Source organism: Manis pentadactyla, chromosome 4 (assembly GCF_030020395.1).
Source record: "Manis pentadactyla isolate mManPen7 chromosome 4, mManPen7.hap1, whole genome shotgun sequence".
Classification (NCBI taxonomy): Eukaryota; Metazoa; Chordata; class Mammalia; order Pholidota; family Manidae; genus Manis; species Manis pentadactyla.
The window spans coordinates 165,001,251-165,006,899 of record NC_080022.1 but is presented as its reverse complement, the minus strand read 5'-3'; the positions used below and the strand labels follow the sequence as shown (position 1 = coordinate 165,006,899).

Here is a 5,649-nt window from a genome sequence, read left to right as displayed (position 1 = left end):
GGTGAAAGAAAACTTTAGTGGCATAGAAAAAGTATAAAGCTCAGTTAGTATGTTTTTTTTAATTAAAAGTTTATTCAGAACTGATGTGACCTACCAGATTTCAGAACACGTGTTAATAGCATATATATGCCACTGAAAACTTAGGTCCTGTATCATATTTTTTTCTTTAAGACTTTTTAAGAAATATTACTTAAACATGTGGCTTGCTCACTGTTTAATTGCAAGTTTTCATTCTTGGACTTTGAAAACAGGATTAAACGTTAGTATTTGTGTGAATCGGTTTAAGTGGGATTCCATTTTTACAACTCTGCTTACCTAGCCTTTGGATTTAGAAGTGAAAATAAAGTATCTCTGACTTTATGTTACAGATTTGATTGTCTCTGTCATTGAAAAGTTTTAGTATTAATCTTTTTCTAATAAAGTTATTGACTCTGAAATAGTCCCTTGTTTTAAATATAAGAGGTGCACTGTTAGAGGTGTTAGTGTACAGTTTTATCTGATTTGTTTTGTTTAGGACTAATTTAAATGTTTTAAATAATGGTGCTTCAATTTTGGGTGGTTATGAATAAATTTTGAATTTTGCTTTTAATAGCAAAGATGTACAGTGACCTAGAATATATTTTTACATCCCTGAGAGTTCTTTAGTAGTAGAATAAAATTCAAACAATTCTGACAAATACTGTCATATTCTAGCTATGATGAAATAATTATGTAGAAGAGCATTCAAGAACTTTTAACTAATTTTTGTCTTTGTTTTAAATCCTGTATCAAGATTTCTTTTCATCTGGTCTTGTCACATTACAAATGTATTCATTTGTGTGTATGGGGTGTGTAGTACATATAACAAGGATCTTTTTTAAAAAACTGCATGAACAGGTGATTTTTTTCCTACAGACAGCAAATTTGACAGACTGTTTCTATGTATAGCCAGCTTTGTTAGCTGTATGAAAGTATTATCTCCAGCTACGTATATCATAGCAATTCTTTCTGATTATGATTTTCAAATACTGCCATTAGTTTATAGGTAGAGAAAGCAAGTAAAAATGGGTTAGATGACTTATCTAAGGTCATGTTGCTCCATGGTGATGCTTAACGAGCCCATGGAGTACAGTCTCTGTGTGCATTGAAGTTGAAGAATTGACTAAAACAGCCTCCACCAGGCTTTGGAAAATAATGAAGCTACCACTTCAGAGGCTCTGTATGAGATAATGCTGTGTGGACAGAGCACACATGGCTTACCCAGCTGATCCTGGGGGCTCAGAAATAGGTGAATGGGTTATCTCTGAATTTGCCAGATATGATTCACACAAGGATTGAGATGGGGAAACAATGTAACACAAAGTCAGCCACCTTCAAAACTCTGCTTTGTGTAGTTTGACAGGATTGTGGATGAGGAGTAAAAGACTTAAAGTAATAATTTACCGTATTCTGTTACTAAGTATTAAGAAAAATGGAAAACAAAAAACTAACGTGTTAAAATGCCTGATTTGTTCTGCCTCGTGTAGCATCAATAGCTAAATTATTTTAATGAAGTACAGAAATGAGTTCATGAAAAGTTTTCATCATCTTCATCTCTGTTGTAGACACTTAGGTCTGTTGATCACTATTGAAGCTTTGTAGGATTTGAGGGAGAGGCCTGACTTCTTAGTAACTAAGGTATGGCCTTCAGCTGTGGAGATCTAAAAGTTGGGTCACCCCATCACCCCAAATTTGTCAGGTTCAGGAGGAAATGATTCTTATTAACCAAGTTCACAGGAATTCAATATAGAGGGCACACGCTAATTAACTGTAACAATATACATTTCTGTGGTGCACATCAAAAAGTTGTCAGTTGATGAATATGTATTTTCTCTGCAAAGCTTTTAAGGGGCGCCAATTGATCAGGAGATTACTTGATAAGATTGGAATCAGGAATTCTTAAACTTTTTATTTAGGAGAATTGAAGGCATACACAAATGTAGAACAGTATAATTAGCCTCTATGAAAGCTCATCACCAATAAGACACAATGGCCTGTCTTAACATCATTTGTGTGTATCCCTTGCCCCCTATTATTTTCAGTCAAGTCTTAGACATAATGTGTAAATATTTCACCTTGTATCTCTAAAAGGTAAAGACTTTAAACAGTTCATTAATCAAAATAAATTGGATGAACTTCTAATTGGCCAGAGTCAACTATAGTACTGGTGTGATAGCTTACTTTTCATGGTGCCTCTCAAGGGGACCAGGTGTTGAGGCTGATGCTCTGGCATCCTTCCTTCTGCAATGTAGAAAGAAGTGCATCTTCCCCCCTTTTTTTTGACATTTTCCCCCAGATGAGAATATATTTTTCAATAAGGATTAAAATGCCTTTTCTTGAGCTTTTAATAAACTAGTATTTCCTTCCCAGTTTAGATATTTTAACAATCTCTCCCTGGCAGTGGTCTGTCCAAGTTCTTCAATATACTGAGTATCACAGCAGACACACTGACCCTATTTTTAAGGTCTGAGAACAATGACCACATAAAGATTGAGTTCAGATACCTTCTGATTAAAGTTTTAGAGATGTTAAAACTGAACAATTTAAGGTAGAAGCTTCTTGAGCTTGTTTCCATTCTATGCTTTTAAAAATACATTGTAGAGCTGTGTGAATGTTCTTAAACATTACCCTAAGGTGCATGAAACAGCACTTGAGAATTTATTGTATATATTTTCTGTGGGATATGACTTTAGGGTTGGTTTTCAGATTTCAGTTCAGGCCAAATTTTTAGAAAGAACCCCAGGTGATTACTTTATAATTATAAAGTTTTGTATTGCACATGTAATGCTTGTACAAGGTTCAGAAACACTAGAAGTATGTAGCGATCTGTCTCCCTTCTACTTCTGTCCCTCCCTCTCTCCTCTCTCTCCAGGAGCTACTACTGTTACCAGTTGTTCTTCCAACTGTTTTTTTTGTGGGGAGGTGGGTGGCAGGGCATGTAAGCATATATGTATAGATCTTTTTATATATGTTGCTACACATGTTCTATGAATCTTGCTATTTTCGCTTGGTTTATTTAGAAACATTGGAGACAGGAAACAGCAGTTCTAAATTTTAACATGGAGTTTTTTAAAGTACATTTTAAGTAAACCAAAACAAAAGTAAGTGTGGTTTTCATGGTTGTATCAAATTTTTGAATTTCCTATTTTGAAATGCAGTTTGAGAATTTCATAGTTGATCTGTTTTTTCCCCTCAGCCATTCCAAGTAGATCAGTTGTCAGCATACTTGAGAATGTATAGGAACAACAGCTTCGGTAAACAGTTCGGCACAACCGGCTGTGCCGTAACTTCTCTTGGGGCCCTTCCACCCCAGACACATAACTCTAGAGAAATCCTTAACGTGTGTGCCAGAAGATGGATGTAAAAATGTCATAACAGCATTATTTGTAATAGGAAGAAAAGGAAAAAAACCTGGAAAGAACCCAAGTATCCTTCAGCAGTCCACTGGATAAATACTGTGGTTTATTCCTGCAGTGGAATTCCACACAAGTCAGACTGAACTACACTGCACCTGTGAACATGGGTGATCTCAGTGGTCAGAAAAGCAAGTTACAGAAGAATACTTCCACTGATTCCATTTCTGTGGAGGTCAGATGCAGGTGGTAAAACATGGTAAATGAAAGGAAATGATTGCCATGAAATTCAGTGTCACCCATCGCATTGGAGGGATGGAGGGAAATGAGACCTTGGAGGGCAAGGAGGAGCCTTCAGAGGAACTGGTGATAATGCTCTGTTGCAAAGGCTGGGTGGCAGTTTCTTTTCAACTGTATTATGTGTTTTTTGTATGTATGATATTTCTTAATAAAATTTAAATTTAAAAAAAGAATGGGAAAAGGTCTTGGTATAGGCAGTGACTAATGAAGTAGACATTAACATCATGTATTTCATGAAATCAACCCCGTCCAATGAATGGCAGATTTAAAAGGAACTGTTTTGAGGGCCAAATTTGGGGTCTTTGTAGTTTAAAAGCTAGAAATAGGGCCTAAATGTATACTTTATTCAAGATACTATATTTCTCTCATGATTTTCATTTGGGTATCAGCCAGGGAGCTGTTGGTTTTATTGTCTAAGCAGCTTCCAAGGAAGCTTTTCTCAGATTTATGTCATTCTAGGAAGGACAACTGGCAACAGACTGACCCATGTTCAGCACATCCTTCCCTTGTTCAAGTTAGATTGTCACTTCAGAAAGGCTGCTGCTTTTTGGCCTTGTTTTACCCATAGGAGGGGTACCATGAGGTATTAAATGTTCTTTGAAAGGGATATAATAAAAACTTGAAATGCACCTGCAGGTGCATGCAATTAAGGTAGCGCTGAGGCGTTAAAGCAGTTAGCAGTGACCTCAGCCCCACCCATGCTATCCAGATGAAACCTGGGAACCACCCTCCAACCCTTAGTGTGAGGTCAGGGCTTAGCCAGGAGTTGATTCAGCACAGTGGTCCAGTGCCACTGTGTCTCGTGCTGTTCTGACACTGGATAATCAGTGAACAAAATAGGAACACCTTGGCTGAGTAAGAGTCCTGGCAGCAGTGGCTCCCCCAGGCCTCTGACCTGTGTAGGAAGGACTATGCTATGAGGGCTAGGAAGGGGCAGTGCTCTCAGTTAAGAGTCTCCCTCACTGTAAGTAAATGTTATGAAGCAATGAATTCTAGATCATTCCATACTGTATTTTAACCTAAATAACTGGAACTTACTAAGATAGCATTCTGGTATTTAATTCATTTCACAACTTAAAAATCTTAGAAGTACATGAAAATCTTTGAATGGAATTACTGTGCTCGGAAATTGGTTTTCTTGCGACAGTAACTTCTTTCAAATTTATCGTGTTCACCTAGAATCTCATTTCACAAGTGATTTCGGGCCGTTAACAACCAATGCTGACCTCCTGTGTTCCTTGTTTAAAACAATTGAAAATACATGAGGGAGGTGATACTTGGGGATTGGCTCTGTCATCCCCTAGCATAATCTGGTATTGGAACACTCTGAGCATGAGGTGGCATTGGCCTGCATTAGGGGCTGTGCTCTCTAAAACGTGGCTTGGATGCTAAGCCTCCATTAAGTGCACAGGAGCTCCTCCCATCACCCCCGTGGGTACTATGCAGATTGCAGATCAGGGCGCACTTTTACTCATTACAGTCTGTGACTGAAGGTATACACTTCTATGCCTGCAGTATTGAAACATTTTCTGCTCCGGACAGTTTTGTGAGATAGGTTAATGTAATCCCTGTGTGTCCTGTCCCTACCTTTCAAAGGTAAGCTATTGAGAATTTGGAGGTGAGGAAACAGTGGCCTGTTTTGATGTTGAACTAAAGTGAAGCATTAAATGTAAAACTCTTCCAGCCCAGAGAAGGGGACCAGGAAAGCAATTTTCCAAAGTATACGCATGAAGTTAGCAAACTGGTGCATGTATCCAGACTTCACTATCTAAAATAATTGATTCCAGTTTTTCATTTCTGAGATTTTCTTAAGTCATTTCTGCAGCACTGCTGTGGTAGGGCTTCTCTGTAAGAGAAGGCATGTATAGTATCAATCCAGAGCCTCCAGTTCTCATTAAAGTGAGTTTCTATTTCTTGAAAGTCCCATAGTCTCAGAATGTCTTTGTCCTCCTTAATATGAAAGAGAAATAATATGGTT

General features: G+C 37.7%; 1 protein-coding gene across 12 annotated transcripts in view; it reads left to right on the top strand.

The window, feature by feature from the left end:
* The window catches only part of LUC7L3 (LUC7 like 3 pre-mRNA splicing factor), a 26,062-nt gene extending 22,218 nt beyond the window's left edge, over positions 1 to 3,844 (top strand). For 5 of the 12 annotated variants that reach the window (XR_008997352.1, XM_036879589.2, XM_057501356.1 and 2 more), the window contains one exon: positions 1 to 3,844. This exon is cut by the window's left edge. The gene's annotated coding sequence lies outside the window, so the exon portion shown is untranslated. The other 7 variants (XR_008997354.1, XM_036879592.2, XM_036879595.2 and 4 more) reach the window with 4 other exon arrangements.
* The last annotated feature ends 1,805 nt before the right edge of the window (positions 3,845 to 5,649 follow it).